This window comes from Acartia tonsa, unplaced genomic scaffold (genome assembly GCF_053477335.1).
Source record: "Acartia tonsa isolate MP-2025a unplaced genomic scaffold, ASM5347733v1 sca4, whole genome shotgun sequence".
Lineage (NCBI taxonomy): Eukaryota > Metazoa > Arthropoda > Copepoda > Calanoida > Acartiidae > Acartia > Acartia tonsa.
In genome coordinates, this window is record NW_027649598.1 from 163960 (window position 1) to 191178 (window position 27219).

The window sequence follows — 27219 nt, forward strand, 5'->3', positions numbered from 1 at the left end:
GAAAAATTACACCTTCTGTGAATTGAAATTATCTGTGGACAAGTTTTGATACTGCTATCCTATTAAAGGTTTTTAACTATTTTTTGGAAGGGTTCTACACCACCCTCCCCCCCCCCCCCCCGAAAATTATTTTTTTAACTCTTTTGAAACTCAAATTTAAAATGGGATAAGGTCAACTTTTCCCCCTCCTACCAGTGCCCTTAGAGGATTCTAGGGGCGTAGCCGCTAGTTTTATACAAAGAGAAAAGGGGACATTGGGCTGTTTATACAACTAGTCCCCAAAGTCCTATAATAACGTTTTCTTATTCGTTTGCTTAATAAAAACTTTGCTGACTTCAGTGAATTTCGATTGGTTTATTTATTAAGTTGACTGTTCACACTTTTCCTCAACAGTTTAGCGGATTTATGACCAACACGCAACAAGCGGTCAATGGATCCTATAAATAGACATATTTGCAAAACCAAAACTGGTTTTAGCTAAATTGTATCTGCTCCTTCTTCCGGATTATAGAATTTTTAAGAATTTGACTAAAAATGTGTGATGATTTGACTTTAAAATAGCCTTTGATGTAAAATGTATATTACATGAAAGCAGTAGTCGTTTTAAAAACTTTTTTTGTAGATTAATTATGACTCATGAAATTGTCGACGGCAGTACCTTCTGGTTTTAATTAATGCTTTTTTTCTTCAAAATACCTTGAAATCTTAAACTTAGAAAGTAAAAACAGTAATGAAAAATCAACATATCATTTAACTAAACAATAACTGACAACATCCATAAAAGCGAAGCACTGAAACTGTAGGACAAACGGACATTAACACTTATATAGTATCAGAACTGAATAATCAGAATATAAATGTATAAGAGTCGAAGCAAAATTGTAAGTAAATTTGTTGAAAACTGCTTTACTTTCTAAATCGTACCTAATTACTAAAGAAATCACCTTGCAAAGTTTGAAATCGATATGACATCTCTAACATGCCTAAATTAACGAAAAAAACTATCCGTTTGTGAAGGACGTACGGACGGACCGACCCTAATTATAGAAAAGCTTCGCTTTTAAAAATACTGACAGAATTGATTTACAACATATTTACTGTTATTAAAAGCGAAGCTTTTCTATAATTTCATTCGTCCGTACGTCCGTCTGTCCGTCAGTAAAAGTTAGATTTGAAGGTGGAAATGTTAGCTTTTTTAGTGGAACTGTTAGCTTTTTCCGTTAATTTAGAATTTTCCTATCGATTTCAAACTTTGCAAGGTTATTCCTGTAGTATTTAGGTACAACTTAGAGAAAGTGTAGCTACTCTAAAATCGTCACCAGAATTTCCGAACGCCCAATTTAAACTGTTGATTTAAAAAAAATTAAAACAACATATTTTTATGTGATAAAATTATCCGATTGAACTGAATTTTGGGATACTTATTCCTAGGACAACAAAGTACAATGTTATAGGCGATGCATCTCTTTATCAAGTCCTAAAAATGTAATTATGTCCTTAAACATTAACTTGTATTTAAACCGTTTATAAAAAAAATTTACTCATAATTTTGTTTAGACTTTAATAAATTTATATTCTGATTATTCAGTTCTGAAACTTTACAATTAATAATATTCGTTTGTCCTACGGTTTCATAGCTTGGTTTTATGGATGTTTTCATCCTTGTTTATATAGAAACAATAAGCAATTAAACACTCGAATTTTGTATGAAAGACACAATAGTATAAGTTTTCAAACACATAAACAATAGATTGTTGAAGAAATTAGGCATTTAATTGATTATATCAAAGGAAAGTTATTAATAAGTATAGTCTAATTAGTTAAAAACTGAATAGTTCTTATACATTAAATAGTTTTACTATTAAGTAAATTTGTTGCAAAATACAACATACTGTTTAAGGACATTCCTACATTTTTAGGACTTTATTAAAGATGTGCCTCGTTTATAACGTTGTACCTTGTTGTAGTATTTATTACAAAAAGGTTTAAAACTTATTGTAGAATTGCTATGCTTTCTAAATCGTACCTTACTACTAAAGGAATAACCATGCCAAGTATGAAATCAATAGGACAATTATAAAAGGCCTAAATTAATGATAAGAGCTATCCGTTATAGACAGACAGACCAATCCTTAATAAAGAAAATCTTAAAATCAAGCATCAGAAAAAGTCTGTTTTTTTTTAATTATAATTATAGATCCACAACGACCAAAATCTTTGACCTATGTAGATTATGATCACATTTGAAAAAGGTTTTGCCATGTCTTAAATAAGATACAAAATTAAATAAAATTTTTTTTTCAATTGCTAAATAATCTTTAATACACCAGACATTAATTTGAAGTTAAATAAAAATATACTATATATATCTCTTTATAAAAAAAAGCAATTGTGCCCCTAGCATTTAGTTTGTCTGTTTTCTAAGGGGTAAGGCATAAAAATCATCCAGAGACTTGAATCTAAAAATCAAATAGCCTGAACCCATCCTGGGTCCTATGTACGTGAAGCTTTCCTAGAGTGTAGAACTAAATCAGCTATCGAAATCTTAATCTACAGATAAAATACATACTGTTTACATACAAAACATATCAGATGATCATTATCAAATTTTTGTCAACTTTAATGCAATTAAAATTAAAAAGCATATACTTTACCTAGTAACTATTAAGTAATGAAATAGTAAATGAAGTGTATTCAAGTATATCTTTTAAAGTAATGTTTTTAAATGAACCTTTCGTGTCATATATTAACCTACTTACTGTTTCATTATATCAAAAGTTTATCCATATAAAATTCAAAATGGTTTAGAACAGAAAAGATAGACTTTTGTGTAATAAACGGCTAAGTATCTAATCAATTAGGATTAGTGCTTTTTATATCACTAATAATGCATAAAATAACCACTGTTATACATCCTAAATATGCAGTGTTAAAGTGTTAAAAATATTGTTTTAAAGCCTCAACAAATATGACAAAATTATATTTACAAGCTTTAAACTATAAGATGATTTTTGATTAAAGGTTATTTTAAAGTCAAATAATCACATATTTTTATTAAAAATCTTTGAAATACTATAGACACGAAGAAGGAGCAGATACAATTTAGGTAAAACCAGTTTTGATTCAGCAAATGTGTATATTTATAAGATCCATTGACCGCTTAATGCGTGTTGGTTTTAAATCCGCTAAACTGTTGAGGAAAAGCGTGTGTTCAAACGTTTCAACCACTAATTGTACACACCCCTCCTTAACCGAACTTTAGATTAAAAAAATTTTCCAAACATTTGGACAATTGGACGTTCAAATAGGACCTAGTGGTAGTTAGAATCAGTTGAGAACAAAATCCCAGCCGTTCCTTCTTGCTAGATATCGCCATTTTAAGATTTTAAGTAAAATTACACTAAATATCCAAATAAAAACTTAAATCTTCTTTCAATTTTTAGTATAATTTTAGTGAGACTGCCCCAAAACAGAGTATCGTTGCTCCTGTGGCCAAACTGACTGCCTGGAGTCTCTAACAGAGAGTGCCTTTATGTGTTAACACAAGTAGGGATTCGAACCCATTCCCAAAATTAATCAAGGTAGAATAGCTGTGTATTACAGCACGAGGTCAGTATTTTCACCACTGACAGATGGAGGGCAAGGCCTATCCTAATAAGAAACAGGATCATTCACCCAAAGGCACCAGTGGAGCACCTTGGAGGTCTGCACCACATGTTTTCTGGGGTGTTGTTCACCTGCACCCATGAATTGGGCAGTTTGAGACCTAATGGTGCCCTCAGACTCCCATTAACTCTGCCATTTATGCCAAGCTTAGAATAATGTCACACACCTGGCCCCTGAAATGGTCTGTGAGATGCCCCCTGCGAATTACATATCAGCACAGCTGCCATGGAAGGATAGCTGCAGGTGGTGGGCCGCATACCTTCACTCAAGATGCAAGTTAGCCCTATTCTGATCTTGATCCTCCAGGCAATCATGGTAGTGTGCATCTTGAACTATGCCCTGAGTCTGGGAGGGTTCTTTCTGAGGGAGTTGGGGACACCATGACTGTTTGACAAACTCAAGCTGATGGTATGGATCAATAGGGAGAGTAGCCATGGTCGCCCCCACTTACATTAAGCAAGTGGTCCCAGCAATGACAACCCTAAGGAAGGCAAAGGGCCCCTCCCACAACCAGCTGCTGAAGACAAGAAGCCCTCTAGCTGTAAAATCAACTGTCTGGCAACGGCAGCTTTCATGGGGCCATGGCCCTTGTCCCTCATCAACTTTCATGAGGTCAAGGAGCACCTGTTCAGAAATCACCGTTGACCAGGATATGGGTAGCGTGAAGTTCTTGGCCATTCCCATTGAGATAGGGGCCAGGGCCCATCAGATGTTAAAACTGGACAGGGGCAATTCTTAGTTGTACACCCCCATGGTGTTCAATGTGCCTCAAGGAGGTGTGACTGCAACAAACGGCCCCCCAGTAGAGAGATGGTGGTCAAGATCAGGCCGAAATTCCAGTGAAGGGGCCTGAATGGGGACCCCAGGTAGAAATTTAACCAGGAGCAGAACCTGCTGATCACCAACAACAGCTGTAGGGTATTCAGAGGGGCATGCATTGCCTGAGCCCAATAATGTAATATACAGCTATTCTACCGTGGATAGTTTCAAACAGTAACTGTGTCCCCAACTCCCTGAGAAAGAACCCTCCCAGGTTCAGGGCATAGTTCAAAATGCACACCATTATGTCTCCTGGAGGATCAAGATTATGGTAGTGCTAACTTGCATCTTGATCAAAGGTATGTGGCCTATCACCTGCAGCTACCCTTCCATGGCGGCTGTGCTGATCTATAATTGGCAGGGGAGCATCTTTGTCAGCGTTAAAATGACCTCATGAAATTTGATGGGGACAAGGGCTGTGGCTTCATGAAAGCTGCCCTGGCCAGACAGTTGATTGTACGACTAGAGTGTTTCTTGTCTTCAGCTGCTGGTTGTGGGAGGGACCATGGGCCTTCCCCAGGGTTGGCAGGGCTAGGACCACTTGCTTAATGTGAGTGGGGGCGACCATGGCTTCTCTTCCTATTGATCCATACCATCAGCTCGGGTTTGTCAAACAGTTATGGTGTCCCCAACTCCCTCAGAAAGAACCCTCCCAGGCTCAGATCAAGATGCACACTACCATGATCTCGGATCGGAATAGTGCTATCTTGCATCTTGAGTGAAGGTATGCTGCCCACCACCTGCAGCAATCCTTCCATGGCAGCTGTGCTGATCTGTGATTCGCAGGGGGCATCTCATGGACAGGGCACACGCCAAGTGTGTGACATCACTCTGAGCTTGGCCCAAATGGCAGGGTTAATGGGAGCCTGAGGGCACCATTGGGTCTCAACCTGCCCAATCCTTGGGTGCAGGTGAACAACACCCCAGAAAACATGTGGTGCAGACCTCCAAGGTGCTCCACTGGGGCCTGTGGGTGAATGATTGGGTTTCTGGTTAGGATTGGCCTTGCCTTCCATCTGACAGTAGTGAAAATACTGACCTCATGCTGTAATACACAGCTATTACACCTTGGTTAGTTTTGGGAATGGGTTCGAATCCCTACTTGTGTTAACACATAAAGGCACTCTCTGTTAGGGACTCCAGGCAGTCAGTTTGGCCACAGGAGCAAAGATACTCTGTTTTGGGGCTGTCTCACTAAAATTATACTAAAAAATAGAAAGAAGATTTAAGTTTTTATTTGGATATTTCGTGTAATTTTACTTAAAATCTTAAAATGGCGATATCTGGCAAGAAGGAACGGCTGGGATTTTGTTCTCAACTGATTCTAACTACCACTAGGTCCTATTTAAACGTCAAATTGTCCAAATGTTTGGAAAATTTTTTTAATCTAAAGTTCGGTTAAGGAGGGGTGTGTGTAATCTACAAGAGATATAATTTTGTTTATAATCATTGGGGAAGTATATCGATGTATTGCCCTTTGTCTTATCCCTTTAGATTCCCGAATTTTATACGATTCTATAATGATATTAATCTAAAGTCCCCAAAGTTTTGAAACAACGAATTAGAGAACGTGTTACGAGAACATTGTGTGTGTGAGTACATATAAAACGAAAAAAAGATGTGAAAAAGTCTTTTTTAGACTGCGTAGAATCTACATTCTTAATGGTCTTATGGCTACTAACAGTCAGACAAACCATTAGTCGTACAAATCCTACTTATAAAGTAGCTACGCTAGAATAGTAAAAGTCAACTTATGTTGACATTTTACTGTAACATTTTGTTTTAAAACAACCGTAGGAATCGACCTAACAAAGTTATTGGTAAATGTCAATTTTTTGCTGTTATATATTCATCTTTCTATCTTCCTGCCTATCCATCTAGCTATCTTTTTGTCCATCTTAATGTTTGTTTATGTGTAGTATATATCCATATATCTATCTATTTATCTTCAGTATCTTTATCAAATGTCTATTAATTCACCCATTTATCCTTCTATCTATCTGTTAATTCATACATATATCTATCTATGTATACAAATATGTTAATTAAATATCTGTTAATTCATCCATATATTGTCTGTGTGTCTATCTAATTATGTATCTTCTGTCGATTTTTCTATCTTCCGTTTAGTTGTCTCTCCATCAATCTTTATATCTATTTTTATATTCTTTTATCTGTCTATCAATCTATTTTTTTAGTAGCGAAGCTACTCTATAATTTGAAATGTCCGTCTGTATGTATGTCTGAAACGTTTTGGGGAAAACGTGATTTACTCGGCTCCTATTCAAGATAGACAGCTGAAATTTTCAGTGAATATTTTCATGACATATGCCCATCTAATTCACACATTGTTTTGTCCATCTGTCAGTTATTTGGGGTGCTAGATCGATTCCTAGGTTTTCAAGTTTTTGTGATTTTTTCAACTTCTTTTTAAGATACAGAGCTGAAATTTTTAGGGAATAATTAATTATATATTCTACATATTTTCCCCAAGTTTTATCAAGATTTTTTTATTATTTGGGGGCTAGATCGATTCCTAGATTTTTTGGTTTTAATGGTTTTCTCGGTTCCTATTCAGGATTGACGGCTGAAATTATCAGGGATTGAATATGCTCATGTTCTACATATTTCCATTAAGTTTTATTTAGATTTGTCCATTAATTGCGATGCTAGATCGATTCCTAGATTTTTAAGTTTTCATAATTATAAGGGTTTTTTTCTTGTTCTATTTATCTTTTTATAAATCTATTTATCTATCTATATATGTCTATTAATTTATCTGTCTATCTAATTTTGTTTCTATTTATATATTCATAATATATATTTATCTAAAGTAATTACGGCAAAAAGTTTGAATTATAAAAAAGTAACCTTTCAATTGAGAGCCTAGAGCCAAAGATTTTATTTTAGTAGGGAAATAGATGATTTATGAACAACTAGCGGTTTCGCCTCTAGCCTCTAGGGGCTTTGCCCCAAGAGGTTTAATCAAACCAAAGAAAAAATTTTAAAAAAATTTGGGGGGGGCAATTTTTTTTTTTTTTTGGGGGGGGGGGTAGTCGACCCCACTATTTTAATTTTAGTTTTAAAAAGAAAAAGAAAAAATTTTTGGGGGGGAGATTTTTCACTTTTTGGTGGGGTTGGGGGTGTCCCACCCCCCCAAAAAATAGCTTAAAACCATTACAGGACCAGTAGGTATATTAGTAGAGCCCAATCGGTTCAGCGGTTACTGAGATCTTACGCTTCAGACGGACAGACAGACGGACAGACGGACAGACAGATAGACAGACAGACAGACAGACAGACATCGTTCTACTTTGTATTATGGATACCTACTCAAAAAGACGCGAAGCTTTTCTTTGATTATGATCGATCTGTTTGTACTAGCACTTATTGTTGATTTAAGTATGTTTGAGGAACACAGTAATAGTGTCTGACTGATTATGACGTAACAAAAAAAATTAGCCAATGAGAGGCCGTTATTGACTAATGGTAAAATTTATAGTGGTCTCTCATTGCATTGGCTAATTTTTTTTGTTACGTCATAATCAGTCAGACACTATTACTGTGTTCATGTTTGAGTTGTAAAATAGATGCACAAAATTTCAGTTTTTTGTCATGGAGGGGGGAGGGTGAACCCCCCTTCTGATCTTTTATTTGTCCACTAACGGCTTTGCCCCTAGCCTCTAGAGGCTTTGCCCCAAGAGATGATAAAAAAAGTTAAGATGAAATTCGTGAGAAAAAAAAATAAGAAGGACCAAGAAAATCTCCTGCAAAAAAAAGGACCAAGAATATCTCCTACAAAAAAAATGGGGGGGGGGGATTTTTTTTGTTTTTAGGGGGGTTGGGGGTTTCCCATCATCCAGGAAAATAGCTTAAAACCATCACAGGACCAGTAGGTATAATCCCTGAAAAGTAGGGCCCAATCGGTTCAGCGGTTACTGAGATCTTAAGCTTCAGACGGACAGACAGATGGACAGACAGACATCGTTCTACTTTGTATTATAGAAGATAGGAACACACATCTCTTCCCATAATTCATATTTTAAGACAAATAGTTTATTTCTAACCCCTATAGGACTCTTTAAACTTTGAATAACCTAAGCTATCTATAATACAAAGTAGCTTGATGTCTGTCCGTCCGTCTAAAGCTTAAGATCTCGGTAACCACTGAACCGATTGGATTCTACTCTTCAGGGTATATACCTATTGGTCCTGTGGTGGTTTTCAGCTATTTTCTTGGGGGGTGGGACACAAAAAATTGTGGGGAAACTACTTCACATAAATTATGGGCAGCAGCACCAGAATTTTTTTTCTTCATTTTTTTTTAAATTACCTCATGGGGCAAAGCTCCTAGAGGCTAGGGGCAAAGCCGCTAGTAACTTTTAAAATACTGTACATATTTATATAAAATTTCTGTAGAAAAAAAACCGTAATTGGTAAGATTTTTGTGGAGAAATTGCTGTAGATGAAGGGGGGAGGGTAAATGGACCCCTTAAAAATGAAGTTATTAAGGACTCTTGAAGAAATACACCCCCGCATGGTAAGACCCTGACCCTCTGCACGCCAGTGAATTAAATATTGGGGAGTTGTTTACTAGTCCCCAAAGTTTATAATAATTTCTTCTTTTTCGTTGTCCAATCAACTTTGGGGACTTTTAGTAAATTTTAATTGGTTGGTTAATTAAGTTGAGTGTTCAAACGTTTTAACCACTAATTAGTAGCGAAGCTACTCTATAATTCACAATGTCCGTCCGTCCGTCCGTCCGTCTGTCCGTCCGTCCGTCCGTCTGTCCGTCCGTCCGTCCGTAATTAATGAATTGGGGGAAACGTGATTTTCTCGGCTCCTATAAAAGATAGAGAGCTGAAATTTTTTGACAACATTCCCATCATTAAGGAGCACAATTAACTATAAAACATCAATGGCGGTCGGATTGCTTTTTAGCAGGTTTTAGGCTATTTTTTATATTTTCCAAATTTTCCCCATATCTTTGGTGTTTATGGTCCGATTTTCAAAATTTTTTCAGTTGAAGACATCAAAATTAAATTTCCCGTCATTTGAAGAAAACAACAATGACGGTCAGACTGCCTTTTTGCAGGTTTTTGGCTATTTTTATATTTTTCACATTTTCCCCCATATCTTTGGTGTTTATGGTCCGATTTTCGAAATTTTTTCAGTTGAAGATATCAAAATTAAATTTCCCGTCATTTGAAGAAAACAACAATGACGGTCAGACTGCCTTTTTGCAGGTTTTTGGCTATTTTTGTATTTATCACATTTTTACCCATATCTTTGGTGTTTATAGTCCAATTTAAAAAAAATTTTCAGTTAAAGATATTAACATTAAATTTCTGGTGTTTTAAGAAAAGAAACAATGGCGGCCAAACTGCCTTTTAGCAGGTTTTTGGCTATTTTTATATGTTTGACATATTTCCCATTATCTTTGGTATTTTTAGTCCAATTTTAAAACTTTTTTGCATTAACAGTTTCTAATTTTTTCCCCCCATTGTTATGTGCATCTAGTATGTAATTTACTTTAACCGTCTTCATCATACAAAATAAAACAAGGTTTCGTGTTTATTTTCTCCAATAAATCTATTCTTGATTTTAATAAATACACTTTAAATCTACTTCTACGTATTCCCATCCACAATTTTTTGTGCTTCGCTACTTATGGATGTTGTCATCCTTGTTGTAATCTATAGAACGGGTATTTTTTTGTATCAAAATTGATGATGTACATCAGTTTATTGGCTATTGTCTTTTTATAGAAAAGCGCAGCAACAACGTGGTCTAAATTTGAGTAAAAACAGCGTCAAGGATCAGCAGATAGTTCTAAAAATGTTAATTCTACAGTGTAACAATAAATTTAGGACTGTAAAATAGATGTCACATGACTGCAATACGGTTTCAGAAACCACCATCTGTAGATGTTGTTGTTGTATTAACCCTTAACGGTCGGGGGGGGGGGGCGTTGAACGCCCCCCCATCCGGTTTTTTCTATCTCATTTTCTGTGTGTGAAAGATGAAGAGCCCAAACTGCTTGACTTTTTAAGTATAGGTATGACACACAACTGAGAGTTGGAATTTTTTGAATATCTCCATCCTGGCGGGCACAGGATGCCAGCAAACCTGGCAGGGTCATCCAGGTAAAGAGCAAAAATATTTTTTTGACTAAAACAAAGCATTTTATCATAGCAAAATTCTAAAAAATCCTCTAGTAGTACATCCTTATATGAAATACAGGTGTTCAAGTCACTTTCAGGTTCCAGGTATGATCCTGCAGGTCCTGATCCTCCAGGTCTCCAGAAATCTGTAAAAGGCTCCTGTGGCCGCAATTTTTGACTTAGAGACTTCAAATTTTAAACTTAAGCTTTTCTTACATGTCTACATAACGTATTAAAATTTCATGAAGATCCGCCGCCGTTTTCCCGCCGACCGCCGACTGCGGCGGCTGGCAGCTGCCAATTACAGCTGCGGCCGCTGAAATTTATATTTTGATATTTCTAATGTAAAATTTACATAAAGATAAACATTTTCTGGAAAAAAAATTTTCTTCTAGCTTCAAAAATAAAAAAATTACAGCCGATTGAAATTTTTAAGTAAAAAAAGACCTAAAAACAAAGGTTGTTAAATAAAAGGGTGAAGGAAGCGAAAATTGACTTAGACTTATAAAAGGTCGGAAATTCATTATCAAACAGGGGACTTGCACAAAAAAAATTTAGCCCTCTAGCTTTAATAGGAACTGAGATAATAAGGGGGGGCGTTGAACGCCCCCCCCCCCCCCGACCGATTAAGGTGCGGCAAGGGGCCCGACTGTAAAGGGTTAATGCGTTTGAGAGTGGATAAAAAAACAGTAGATTTTTGGCGGGTTTTATTAGCACTGTTACATTTATGATATGTTTGTCAATCTGTCTATTAATATTTAGGAGTTCACCAATTACACCCCCATTGATAGTGATAAACCCCCCCCCAAAAAAAAAAATCCAAAACGTACACCAACTAGGTAAAGAAAATTGTGCGTTTCACGCTCAAATTCAGCAATCCATTAAAAAAAGCATATGCCTATGTAAATTTTAAGCATGTTGATTAACCCCCCTTTCCACTGTGTATCTTACACACCCATGACAATGATATAACACCCCCCTTGATTTTGTTTTACACCACCAATCAATTTTAATTTAAAGGGGGGTGTCAAAAGCATATCCCTGGTAAAACCCTGAACAAGCCACCCTTTTTAAAGCAATGTGTATGTAAAACTTTGGGAACTAGCATAATTTACAGTCCAATGTTCCCTCCATCCCTGCCATATTAATTAATAATAATTTTGGTAATATCCTCTTAGAAATATTTTTTTTTAATTTTGAAAATTTTTATACCATTCCCCCCCCCCCCCCCCACCCCCAACAGAACTATGAACTCTGGCCGCAGCGCTCGGCCCCCAAGTCTGCCTAGCCGCAGCGCTCGGCCCCCTAGCCTGCCTAGCCGCAGCGCTCGGCCCCCTAGCCTGCCTAGCCGCAGCGCTCGGCTCCCTAGTCTAAAACCTAACCTAACTTAAAATAGTTGTTCTGTCGGGGGGGAGGGAAGGTATAAAAATTTTCAAAATTGAAAAATATAAAGTGGAGAACGCCATAATTTTTTTCTGTTTTATTTTATAAACACCTTGTTGAAATTATGCGTTAGGGTGTTTTTACGCAAAAAAAATATGTAGATTCGCCCAATTGGTTTCAAACCTTGCATAAAGAATTTTATAAGAATTTGGTTAGACAATTTCCAGAAAGTCTGATTATCCATTAAATTGAACTTTATGAAACTGCTTTTAAACGTTGATTTGTTGGAATATTGATTTCTAACTACGAATTGGCAAATTTTTCAAATAAAATTTTGTGTATTTTTGAATGACTCCCTTTTGAGAAGCCACATAGGCGTAATATAGCGTGAGAGAGACTAACAAAATATAGACTGATCATCACACAACCATTTTGGTCGTGCTTTCACTATAAATCTATTTTTAAACCACCAAATACCCAGGAGGGAGTGTATATTGGGATGTTTATTTCACTAACCCCACAAGTTTTATAATTCTTTATTGGTTGCTTCACTATGTTTCAACCACTCTGATTGTAATCTACAGAATAGATAATTTTGTGTAACATCATTGAGGTCGTGCATCAATTTATCAACCATTGTCTTATCCATTTAGATCCCTGCATAAATACCAGTGGAAATCTTCAAAACTTTACTAAACCAACACTAAGCTAAAAAAAATCATCAAAAACATTTTTTTCCATTCCACATATTATTTGTCCATATTTGTCCAACATGAAGTTTACCATTTGTAAATAATAACATCATTTTTAAATTGATTCCTAGTGCAATTTGGCATATTTTTAAGAAAAGTTAAGTGATATCAGTCAATGTCAATAAATCTCAAAATATGATATTAGCAATAGATTTAATGTTAATAGACAATCTATCTTAACTCTAATCTTATTGCGTCTCTTTTTTCATGGTTTCCAGCGTCGCAAAATTACAGGCATAACAGCTTAATGTAGCCATATACCATGCTGTCATAGTAGCATATTGCATTTAAAGAACCCGCTCTTGTTGTTAAAAAAAATTACCGCGTAAAATCTGAACCATGAGGCCAGTCCCTCTATCTATCTATCTATCTGTTCACCACCTATGTAAAATAAGGGATCTTCTAAAGGTATATAACAATAGACTATAAAGTGATATACATCTCAAATGATGATAATCAAAAATAAACTCATATACATTAAAACTATTGGTTGAAAAGTTTGGACACTACTCGTTTGGAATCATCCAATTAAAATTCAATAAAAGTACCCACAGTTTTTAAGCCTACGAATAAAATAACTTTGTTGTAAACCTTTGGGTACCAGTGTAATTAACAGTCAAATGTCCCCTTCCTTCCTGAAAAAAACGCTCATTTTTTATTAAGCCAGAACTAAAAATGGACCTAAAAACATTTTAAATTAAAATTATAGAGTACCTTCGCTTTGCTTATCTTCAGAAATTTTACAATGAACATATATTAAGCTTCATAATAATAAGGCAATTCTATCATGTTTAAAATATATATAATAGTTATTTATCGCATCATATTATGGACAGCTTTCTCTAATATTAAAATGAAAAACTATGATTCTTTTAATACTCGTGGTAAATTGTATATAATACGGTGCTATATATGATTTTTCAGTATTGTTGAGAACAGGTTTTAATCCAGCAGTTATTAATCGGTTGCAAATCCTTCCTGGGAACTTTTCTATATTTAGGATACGTCCGTATGTCCGTAGCATTTAGCTATTATCCTATTATGTAAAGTAGTAAGCGTTTTTTGTCTGTCCCGAAGGATCTCGCTAACCGCTGAACCGATATTGTTCTCCTAAACAGTGAAGCTCCTTACAGGTCCTTGGAGGGTTTCAAACTATTTTTTACTCTTCAGAAACTCAAATTTAAAATGTGATGAGGTCGACTTTTTCCCCTCATACCTTATGTGCCCCTAGAGGCTTCTAGGGGGGGCGTAGCCGCTAGTCATTAATATAGAGGCATGTTAGATTTGTCCTTAAATTGAAACTTGAATACATGATGATTCCTGTAATTGTTATAGGTACAACTCAGAAAGCGTAGCAACTCTACAATAAATTGGAATATTAAAATTGTGATAATGTAAAGAATATTGTTTCTTGGGTCGATTAGGTACAATATTATGAGGGAAGCAGCTCTAAAATGAGATTTTTAAAGAAAGCAATCTATGTTAAGCAACCTGTATTTCAGTAATTTTGATCAAATTTTTCTCACCTAAAGGGATAAGACAATGACAGATAAATTGATGTACATCCCCAATGATAAAACACAAAATGATACCTTCCTAATATACAATTATTAGTTTCAATGTTTTGACACTCTGCTTAATAAACCAACGAAAATTTAATAAAAGTCCCCAAAGTTGTTAAATCAAAGAATAAGAATACATTATTATAAAACTTTGAGGACTAGTGTAATAAACAGCCCAATGTGTCCTCCCTCCCTGGTTTTCAGTTCATGATATCCTAGTTGCATCTAGAGGAAGCAAGGGCTACCAGAAAAATAGCCTAAAACCACCCCAAGACATTTATACAGCTTCCCTACAAAAGCAGTACCCCTTCGCACATGCAATTTCTGAGATCTACAGCGTCAAACAGATTAAAATCTTAATGTATAGGACGACCTTTCGCTTCATTGTATGTTGTCATTCTTGTTTGTAAAAAAAATTTGATATAAAAAGATGAAGGAAGAAGTTTCTTTCTTTGTATTCATGATACAATGAACACACAGACACACACACACACACTCACATAAACAAACACACACACACTCACACACACACAATCTAAATCTTACATGCAAACACACACAAACAAGAGTTCGGGGGGGGGATAGGGCCTATAGCGTAAAGTACCCCCCATGTCATTGTCTTTTTAAAAGCGAATCTTTTCTATAATTAGGGTCGGTCCGTAACGGATAGCTTTTTTCGTTAATTCAGGCATGTTAGAATTGTCCTATCGATTTCAAATTTTGCATGGTAATTCCTTTAATAGTTAGGTACGATTTAGAAAGCAACTCTATAATCATCACTAAATTGTCCGTACGTCCATTTTAAACATGTTGATTTTTTTACTTTTTTAACAACAAATTTTTATGTGATCTAATCATCCGATTGATCTGATTTTTGGTATATTGATTTCTGGGACAACAAAGTATAATGTAATAAGCGAAGCAACTCTATAATCAAGTCCTAAAAATATAAGTATGTCCATAAACATTATCCTGAATCAAGCAGTTTTTCAACAAATTTACTTACAATTTTGCTTTGACTCTTATACATTTATATTATGATTATTCAGTTCTGACACTATACAAGTGTCAATGTCCGTTTGTCCTACCGTTTCAGTGCTTCGCTTTTATGGATGTTGTCATCCTTGTTTATATAAAAATCTATCATACAAAGTAGAATGATGTCTTTTCGCCTGTCTGAAGCTTAAGATCTCGGTAACCGCTGAACCGTTTAAGCTCTACTTTTTAGTAAATATAGTTACTGTTCCTGTGGTGGTTTCAAGCTATTTTTTGTGGATGGAACACACCGAATCCCCTAAAAAAGAAAGAATTCTAGCAATGGGGCTTCCCATCACTTCTTGGAAAATAAATTTCACTATTTCTATAAAATCCCCCCTCCTCCCTTTTCAACAAGCAAGACAACATCCGTAAGTAGCGAAGTATAAAAGTTTTTAAACATCTATCTTTAATAACAACTGAGAACAAACACGGTAATCAATCGAATCTTCACTTCAAATATAAATAGTAATCTTATGAAAATTTGCAATTGCGAATTGCAAAATCTTCACAAAAAATTAATATTTTTTGTAGAGCATTACAGACAGACATTTTTACATTTAAAATATTTATTTCATTTTGAAACAATATACAAGAAAAAATTAATAGTAAGAGACTGACAGGCCTAATACGTTATAAACAATTCAACCATCTATCTCAAATAGGAGCCGAGTTACTTACGGATGTACGAACATGACAATATGTATTATAGAGTATCTTAATATTAAACATTAATTGCGTCAAACTTCCCCTATTTAAAATCTCCTAAGTTATACGCAATATTCTATTCTCTACAGGGAGGGACGGGACATTGGACTGTTAATTACACTAGTACCCAAAGTTTTATAATCGCGGTTTCCAATTCTTTGGCTTATGAACTTTAATTTTATTTGATTGATTGTTCATTAAATGGCAGTGTCCAAATGTTTCATCCAATGATTTTAATCTAGACGGGGTGGGGGGGGGGGGATTTGATTTATCATAATTGATGGTGTACACTGTACCTCAATTTATCCTATATTGTCTTATCCCTTAAGATCCCTGATTGTAAACTAGAGAATTCTGGATATTTGTTGTTTTGGCTTTTCCTAAAAATGTATTCCCCTACAATTTCCTAATCCCCCTTTTTTTTTTTTTTGGGGGGGGGGGGGTTGTGTGGTGGGTAGAATGTTCATTGAAAAAAATAAGAAGTATATTTAAATATTCTAAAGAACGTGTCCTAACTAACTTTTGTGATTTTTTAACCCATTCGTGACAGGCTCCCAAAGTTCAAAGTTTTGATTCACCGGGATTCAACAAAATAGTAATCAATAATTACTTAACAGAATTCAAAAAGTAAGGTGTCAAATTAAAGATCTCACTATTTCTGTTCTAAATGGCAATTTTATTCTAATTTTTGTTGCGTTTTGGTACCTTAAAACAAACTTATTTAAAAAAAAATAAATTACTTTAAAAATTAGAGGTCTTCAAATAAACCAATTGCATATCTAAATTCTATGGATCATTTTACATCTACTACTTACTAAAATCACCGACTAGCTATTTTATTTTAAATCACAAAAGTTAGAACACGTCCTTGAAAATTGTTTAATTAGTTGTTTCTAACTAGCAGTGTCCAAACTTTTTAACCAATAATTTCAATCTACAGAAGGGGTAAAATTATAACAGTGAGGTACGATTTAGGAAGCGTAGAAACTCTATAATCGTACCAGAAAGTCCTTACGTCCCTTTAAAACATGATAATTTGTTACCTTTATATGATATTCTTATCCTATACTTTTAATTTTTGGAACGTTCAGTTAATTCCTAGTACAATAAGGTACAATACTTTAAAGGAATCAATTCCTAAAAATGTTAGTATGTCCTTAAACAGAATCCTGTATTTACGGCAGCAAGTTTACATAGAAATACTATGTAGAGATGAATATTTTGCTTATAAAAATTTGACACTCTACAAGTTCTTTTGTACTGCAGTATGATTTTACTTTACTGGAAGTTGTCATCCTTGTTTCTGAAGAGAATAACTTTAGTTTCCTCACAAAATATTTTTTCTCCCATGCGAAGAAAAAATATCTCATACTAAGAATAGTGGGGGTGTATCTGTCTATCAAACCCCGCGGAATTTGGCGAAATTGGTAACACGTCGGGGAGGTGTCGGGTTCGAGACTGGACCACACCGCGTCATCCTATAGACATTAAAAATTGTACCTAATGATGCTATGTCAGGCGCATGACATTAATAGCAAGTAATGCCTTGGCCATAAACAGGCGCAACTCATTACCATGCATGCACAGTTGGTACTTCCAGACAAAAGTCGCGCAATAAAAGGGTGGGTTGCCTATCAAATGGACGCTTTATACCGAGGAGTTTCAAATTGCACAGAGGTCCAAAGCCCCCTAGAGGTCATCTATCTATTTTTCTATAAATATCTATCTATCTATACATTTATTATCTCATATTAAGAAAAGTGGGGGTATCTATCAAGTAGTTTCTAGGCCTTTGTCGGAAAAGAATAGGCAGGAGGCAAAAATATTTACCTTTAAATTTTAATACAAGGAAAATAATATCCATTGAATCATTGTGATATCTAAATCGCCAGTACAGTGGTTCTTTCAGTCGGGGAGGTGACAAAATCTAGTCCACACCGTGTCATAAAAAAAGACGTTAATAATGGTATATACTTCTGCTATATCAGGTGCGTTATATCATTAGTACTATGGGGTTCATACCTTGGCCGAAAATCAGGCTCAACTTAATACCATGATCAGTTACGATTTTATCCGGGCACAGGTCATGTAATAAATTTTTACTCCAAATAAGAAAAGATTTTTTGAGGGGGAAGGGGGTTTATGCAGCTTTTTTTCTAATGGGGTGGGAGGTTGTAGTAATGTACCCTGTTCTCAAACTGTTGCGCAAAAGGTGAGAGAATATTTATTTATTTCTCGTATCGTATTATGAACAGCTTTCCACGGATATAAAATGTACAATTATAAGATTAAAACCGTATGGCTGAGAACCGGTTCTAATCAACCGAATATTGATGGGCTTCGAATGAATACAAAAAAAAATTCATAGTGATAAGACGGACGTACTGACAAACTATTGTATTTAGTTATATAATGTAGCCGCGCTACTTATAAAAATCACCCTCGAAGATATTTAAGTTTTTTTTATTGTGTCGTTAAAGGTAAATTTATATGACCTAGCCTTTCTATAATTTGATCTTTATATAAGTTTTTTCCGCGGTTTAAAAATTAATGTGATCAGATTGTTTTATTATAGATGACAAATTCAGACGAATCAACAAATTAATCCACAGGAGGTTTAATTTTGTTTATCAACATTGGGGATGTAAAATATACATTTATTTATTGTCCCTTGTCTTATCTTCAAACATACCTGGATCGACATTGTTGAATAAAACTAATGTCGACTATTCGGCATGAGATAAAAGTGGTCATAGCTGTCATAATATCAACATAACGATATTCTTACGAATAGAAACTTAGGTTGACATAATGATTACACAATATTTTCGATAGGGAATTATTTTATTTGAATTCTCCTTTTTAAAAGCGAAACTTAGGGTCGGTCCGTCCGTTCGTCAGTCCGTTACAGTGTGGTAAAGCCACTCTTTACCACAATAAGTACCTCCTTAAGATATCCCATGAACTAGGGAACCTTATTGTCACTAGGTAGGTACTTGGAAGATGTAGGCTGGGAGGACTTCTGGGATGGAAGGTCAGCTTGGTGAGGGTTCTTCAGGCAGGAAGGTCAGCTTGGTGAGGGTTCTTCAGGCAGGAAGGTCTTCTTGATGGACTGCTACTTCCTTGTTGTATTACAAAGATAATATTTGTTAAATAACAAAGATTTCTTTGGAGTTAAATATTTATTTTGACTCTTAACAGTTTCAAAGCAAATACAGAACTGATTTATTACAATAAATATCTCAGCTTTTATACCCGTCAATTCAAATCAGCTGACAAAATATTGCCTTCATTTTTAAAATGGCTGCTCCCATGATTCAAAATGGCTGCCTTCATATTCAAAATGGCTGCCTTTTGTTAACAAAATTTGAGTTGACAATAAGAAGATCAGAACATCAATATAGACATTATATACATCATATACATATCATTTATATACATAAAATTTATGATACTAGTATTCAATCTATTGTGTTGTGCTCATTTTCAATGCTAGGAGATCAGAAAATGCAGTATGTGTGTATCAGAGTTCATGCATATTGATTTTTATTGAACTTTGCATTTTTACAATAGAGAATGTGAAGAGTATTAAGGTTATATTGCACCTTTATACATAGTTTTGTAATCACACAAGTTTTGTTCTTTGACCACAAAGGTATACTAAGTTCTTCAATCACAAAGATAAGTCTTTAACCATAAAGGTCACTTCAGTTGACCACTAAGGTCTTTGCACAAAACCACAAAGGTTTGTCCTGGACCACAAAGGTCCCTTGATCAACCACTAAGATTCATCCTTGACCACAAAGGTCCAGTCTATCACAAAGATCCAATATATATGTCCTGGACCACAAAGGTCCCTTGATCAACCACTAAGATTCATCCTTGACCACAAAGGTCCAGTCTATCACAAAGATCCAATATATATGTCCTGGACCACAAAGGTCCCTTGATCAACCACTAAGATTTATTTTATCACAAAACCACCAAGGGTAAACATTAACATAGTATTCAAGCTTGGCAAATATAACTAACTTTTTATATTGCCTTGCTTAATACTCTACTATATAATTTCAATTGTTTAAAATCTTGATAACAGAAATTTGTTTATTTATATGCGTCATGATTCATAGTTTCTATACAAGGATGCTTTACTACAACAGTTAGTTTTTTTCGTTTATTTAAACATGTTATAATTGTCCTATCGTTTTTAATCTTTGCAAGCTGATTCTTATAACAGTTAGATACGACTTAGACAGCGCAGCAACTCTATAAACGTTACAAGAAAGTCCGTACGTCCAGTTAAAACAAGCTGATTTTTTACCTTTTTTGACAACAAATTTTTAAATGTTAAAATTATCCTATTCATCTTTATTAAAAGCGAAGCTTTTCTATAATTAGGGTCGGTCCGTCCGTCCGTCCGTCCGTCCGTCCGTCCGTACGTCCGTCCGTCCGTCCGTCCGTCCGAGATAGATAGCTTTTATTCGTTAATTTAGGCATGTTAGAATTGTCCTATCGATTTCAAACTTTGCATGATGATTCCTGTAGTAGTTGGGTACGATTTAGAAAGCGTAGCAACTCTATAATCATTACCAGAATGTCCGTACGTCATTTTAAAAATGTTGATTTTTCTACTTTTTTAACAACAAATTTTCAAGTGTTTTAATTATCCGTTTGATCTGATTTTTGGTATATTGATTCCTGGGACAACAAAGAACAATATTATAAGCGAAGCAACTCTATAATCAAGTCCAAAAATGAAAGTATGTCCATAAACATTATCCTGTTTTTAAGCAGTTTTCAACAAATTTACCTACAATTTTGATTCGACATTTATACATTTATGTTCCGATTTTTCAGTTCAGATACTATACAAGTGTTAATGTCCGTTTGTCCTACCATTTCAGTGCTTCGCTTTTATGGATGTTGTCATCCTTGTTTTTTAACAATTATATTCCTATTACAACAAGGTATAGTGTTATAGGCGAATCTCTCTATAATCAAGTCCTAACAGGTCAATATGGCGTTAAACAGTAACATATATATATGTAATCAGTTTTGCAACAATTTTACTTAAAATTTTGTATAGATCGACAATACATGCATTAATATTCTGACACTCTACAAGTGTTACTTAGTACAAACCAACTCTCTCTCTCTCTCTCTCACACACACTCTCACACTCTCACTTTCTCTCTCTCTCTCTCTCTCTCTCTCTCTCTCTCTCTCTCTCACTTTCTCTCTCTCTCTCTCTCTCTCTCTCTCTCTCTCTCTCTCTCTCTCTCTCTCTCTCTCTCTCTCTCCTCTCTCTCTCTCTCTCTCACACTCTCTCTCTCCATCTCTCCCTCTAGATTAAAATTAACAAAGAAAATCGATTTTCAATTTATATCAGTAGCGAGGCTACTCTATAACTAGTTTTGTCCGTACGTCTGTCATATATCTGTTTTGCTCGTCCGTGACCATCTTGAAGAAAAAGGAATTTACTCGGCTGGTATTTACGATAGAATTATGAAATTCATAAGATTTTACTGACAAATGCGCGTGTACTCTTTTATTAAAAGCGAAGCCTTTCTATAATTAGGGTCAGTCCGTACGTTCGTCCGTCCGTCCGTACGTAACAACAAATTTTCAAGTGTTCTAATTATCCGTTTGATCTGATTTTTGGTATATTGATTCCTGGGACAACAACGAACAATATTATAAGCGAAGCAACTCTATAATCAAGTCCAAAAATGTAAGTACTGTCCATAAACATTATCCTGCTTCAAGCAGTTTTTTTCAACAAATTTACTTACAATTTTTCTTCGACTCTAATACTTTTAATTCTGATTATTCAGTTCAGATACCATACAAGTGTTAATGTCCGTTTGTTCTACCGTTTCAGTGCTTCGCTTTTATGGATGTTGTCATCCTTGTTTTATTAAATTCAACCTTTAAGTTTAGGGTAATTATTGTCGTGCTTCACCTTATAGATATTTATATCCTTTTTAAAAGCGAAGGTTTTCTATAATTAAGGTTGGTCCGTCCGTCTGGAACAAATAGCTTTTTTGCGTTAATTTAGGCATGTTAGAATTGTCCTATCGAGTTCAAACTTTGGATTCCTGTTGTAGCTAGGTACGATTTAGAAAGCGAAGCAACTCTCTAATTGTTACCAGAATACTCGTACGTACATTTTAAACATGTTCATTTTCAACTTTTTAAAAGCAAATTTTTATGTGATATAATGATCCGATTAATCTGATTTTTGAAATACTTATTCCTAGGACAACAAAATACAATGTTATAAGCGAAGAATCTCTTTAATAAAGTACTAAAAATGTAAGAATGTTCTAAAACACTATATCCTGTATTTAAGTAGTTTTATTTATTTACAATTTACAATTTTGCTTCGACTCCTATACATTTAAATTCTGATTATTCAGTTCTCACACTATACAAGTGTTAATGTCCGTTTGTCGTACCGTTCAGTGTATCGCTTTTATGGATGTTGTCATCCTTGTTTTTGAGTAAAAATAAAGAAAATTAAAAAGAATGCCTTCATAAAAGCTAAGCTTCACCAATAAGAAGGTCAGACAATCGGAAGTTGACACATATAGAGTAAAAATGATTATAAATTTCTACACTTTCTAAATCATACCTAAATGCTACAGGAATCACCATGCAAAGTTTGATATGGATAGGACAATTCTACATGCCCAAATCAACCGACAGGCCCAAATTATAGAAAAGCTTCGCTTTAAAAATATTTACAATGTTTTAATTACTAGTTCCTAATTCACATGTTAATATTTTGTTCTCAAAATATGATCCCTCAACTCCCCCCCCCCCTTCCATCCTTAATAATATCATGGAATTTCTTTCTTTCCCTATTTAGAAAAAAACAAGGATGACAACATTCTTACAAGCGCAGCTTGTTAGAAACTAGATAATTTTGTACAGATACCCAAAGGGATCATGTTACTTGTAGGTTTAGCAAACTCATACATGTTACTTGTAGGTGCAGCAATATCCCCCCTTTTTTTATTTTTATTCAGGTAGGTACCCAAAGTTTTATAATTGTAGGTACCCAAAGTTGTATACTGGTACAGGTACCCAAAGTTTTTTACTGGTAGGTACCCAAAGTTTTGTAACCACGATAACTCGTTCTATGGCCTGAAATAGGCAGTTACCTTTATTAAATTTTTATTGGTTGGTACAAACTCGCTCTGTCCAAACTTTTTAGCCAATCATTTTATCCCTTACAGACTCCTACTTCGGTAGAAAAGCTTTGCTTTAAAAAATGGGGAAATGGCCCCTAACTTCACCCCATCCCCCCATAGCCTCTAAAATACGCCCCTAACCTTCACCCCTCCTCCTTGAATAAGACGTTCGTTTACTTTCGCACGTAAAATTAAGTTTTTACAGTAGCCTAAACATAAACTTTCAATACATAAAATTAATATGATGTCTGTCTGTCTATATTTATAGTTTAAGATCTCGCAAACCACTGGACCTACAGGGAGGGTACCTCCTCCTCTCCCCAAAAAGTCGTATTTTTTGACGATAAGACTAAAAGTGAAGGATAATAATTTGTTCTGAAGATTTACAAATAGTTGCGGAAAGCATTGAACACCATTATTTAGAATCCCCTTTCCCTTATTTTTACTTCTGATTATAAGAATTGTTAAAGAAGTGTTCCCATAAAATCTACAAAAATATCATTTTAGATTCATAGCAACAATAGTGGCTGAAAGTAAAGAGAGAGGGGATAATGGACTGTTTATTACACTAGTCCCTAAAGTTTTATAATAATGTTTTCTTGTTCGCTGGCTTAATAATTTTAGGGACTTTTGTGAATTTTGATTGGTTGGTTCATTAAATTGAGTGTTCAAAGGTTTAATCACTAATATTACGCTACAGAAGGGGGAATTTTGTGTAATTTCATTGGGGATGTACATTAATTTTTCGGCCATATTCTTATCCCTTTTCAAATCTGGGTTTAAAGTACTGAAGGGGTTGGGGAGTGGGGGGGGGGTAAGCTCACCCATCCCCTAAAAATCGGACAGATATAAATAAAGATGAACAGACAGATATCATTGTACTTTATATAAAAGTAACAGGATGTCTCTAGGGGCGTTGCCATAGTTAAACGTCAAATTGACTAAATCTTCCTTTTTTATTAATAGATTTTAAAATTTCAAATAATCAATTGCTGTTTTAGTAGAACACTTACGCTTACACATAAGTTTAGTTTTGTTACTAAGGACGCTAAGGTTATCCCACAAAACAACCTTCGTTTAGCCAAAATAAATAGCTTAAAACCTAATTGGGACCTTAGAAAGGCTAATATGAAAATTGTGAGCTTATTTTTACTGTTGTTTCCAAGATAAAGAATGACAAATAAACAAAATGAACAAACATGCATAAAGACGAACGGATAAACATAAATTTATCTGTACAGACAGACGGACATACACATATACCTAGATAGGCAAACAGACAAACATACATACGAACAGACAGACACACTTACAAACATACATATGTTATAACCTAAGAGAATTGTTCTATTGATTTTAACCTTATTTTTTTGCTAATTTAAAATTCTAACAGTTTTTGTAATATACATGTTTAAGGAGGGTAGGTTTTAAAAGAAGTTTTACTACTACTACTCTAAAGGGATAAGACAATGGCCAATAAATTGATGTACTCCCAATGATGATACTCGAAATTGTGCCCCCCTTCTGTAGATTACAATTAGTGGTAAAAACATTTGGACACTCCACTTAATGAATCAACCAATCAAAATTCAAAAGTCCCGAAAGTTGTTTGGCCAACGAATAAAAAAACCTTACTGTAAAACTTCGGGGACTAGTGTAATAAACATCCCAATGACCCCGCCCTCCATCATAGTAACTTGGAAAGGTCAATAGAAGATAAGATAATCTTCCTATAAAAATATGTGTATGTGTGGGGAGGGGTTAAATTTAACTAGCATTATCCACTCCCCCAGGCTTTGACACAAGAGGTAATTGAAAAAAAATAGGTACACAAAAAAGGGGTTCCATTGGAATTCAGTCCACACGGGATTCAACCCACGGAATTCAGCCCAGCGGGATTCAACCCAACGGTATTCAGCCCGCACGGGATTCAACCCACGGGATTCAGCCCACACGGAATTCAGCCCACATGGGACTTAACCCACGGAATTCAGTCCATACGGGACTCAACCCACTGAATTCAGTCCATACGGGACTCAACCCACGGAATTCAGTCCATACGGGACTCAACCCACGGAATTCAGTCCATACGGTACTCAACCCATGGAATTCAGTCCAAACGGGATTCAACCCATTATATATATAAAATTACCAGTTTTCAAAAATATTTTTTTTAAAATTTGAGAACTAAATTTTTAGAAAATTTAAAAAAAAAGTTTTGAAAAAAGTTTGTCAATTTTTTTTATTGTAGAAATTATTTTAAGTATAAAATATGCTTTATAAAAAAATTTGAAAAAAAAGATAATTTTCTAAAAATTTGTTTCTCATATTTGAAAAAAAATATTTGTTCTTAAAACTGAGAATTCAGTCAACATGGAATTCAACCCAATTTATAAATATAAAATTCTCAGTTTTAAAAACAAATATTTTTTTTAAAATTTGAGAAACAAATTTTTAGAAAATAATTCTTTTTTCTCAAATTTTTTATAAAGCATATTTTATAAAATAATTTCTACAATAAAAAAATTGACATAAACTTTTTTCAAAACTTTAAAAAAAAAGAATTCTAAAAATTTTGTTCTCAAATTTAAAAAAAAATATTTTTTTTCAAACTGGTAATTTTACATATATAATGGGTTGAATCCCGTGTGGACTGAATTCCGTGGGTTGAGTCCCGTATGGACTGAATTCCGTGGGTTGAGTCCCGTATGGACTGAATACCGTGGGTTGAATCCCGTGTGGGCTGAATACCATGGGTTGAATCCCGTGTGGGCTGAATACCGTTGGGTTGAATCCCGCTGGGCTGAATTCCGTGGGTTGAATCCCGTGTGGGCTGAATTCCAATGGAACCCAAAAAAGGGTAAAAAATTATGTACCTAAAATATTGGGGGGAGGGGTGTTCCACCCCTATGAAAATAGCCTAAAACCACCAAAGGACCAGTAGGTATATTCCCTGAAGAGTAAAACTCAATCGGTTCAGCGGAAATCATAATCTTCAGACGGACAGACAGACAGACATTGTTCTACTTTGAATTATAGATATGTAAAACACGAGATAAACACACTTGTACAAAATAGTTGTTGTGCTCTTAAGATCAAAATTTGTGAGATCTTAAAGGACAAACATTCAGTCCATTAGAATTAAAATTAAAGCAGACCGAAAGACCAAGGACATCCAAGCTGTTTTATAGGGGTAAAAATATGGGGTTTCAAAGGTTCTATAATTAGGGTTGGTCCGTCCGTCCGTCCGTTCGTCCGTCTGTAGTAGTTAGGTACGATTTTGGAAGCGTAGCAACTCTATAATCACTACCAGAATGTCCGTACGTAAATTTTAAACAAGTTGATTTTTTTGATTTTTTTAACAACAATCAATCTATTCATCCACTTATTTATATATCTAATTATCTTTTTATCTATCCATCCATCTATCTATCCAGCTATCTATCTTTCTATCTGAATATCTTTCTAATTGTCTATCCATCTATCTATCCAGCTATCTATCTTTCTATCTGTATATCTTTCTAATTGTCTATCCATCTATCAATCCAGCTATCTATCTTTCTATCTGTATATCTTTCTAATTGTCTATCCATCTATGTATCCAGCTATCTATCTTTCTATCTGTCTATCTTTCTATATGTCCATCCATCTATTTTTCTAGACAGTTTAAAGATTTTGCAGAAAGCGATTTTTATTTGTGAAATTTCTATCTATCTACCTCTTTCTTTCCTACTATCTATCTATCTAACATGCGTAGTAAAATAAAAGTAAAATTCAGTTGCTAACTGACAAAGGGGGATCTCTTATTATTTTTGAGAGAGAGAGGGAAATACATTCTGAAGAAAAAAGCACATTAAATAATACATAATAATATAGCAATCGATATATTATTCTTGGATGTTGCACCAAATTTTCATGTACTCTAATAAAGTAA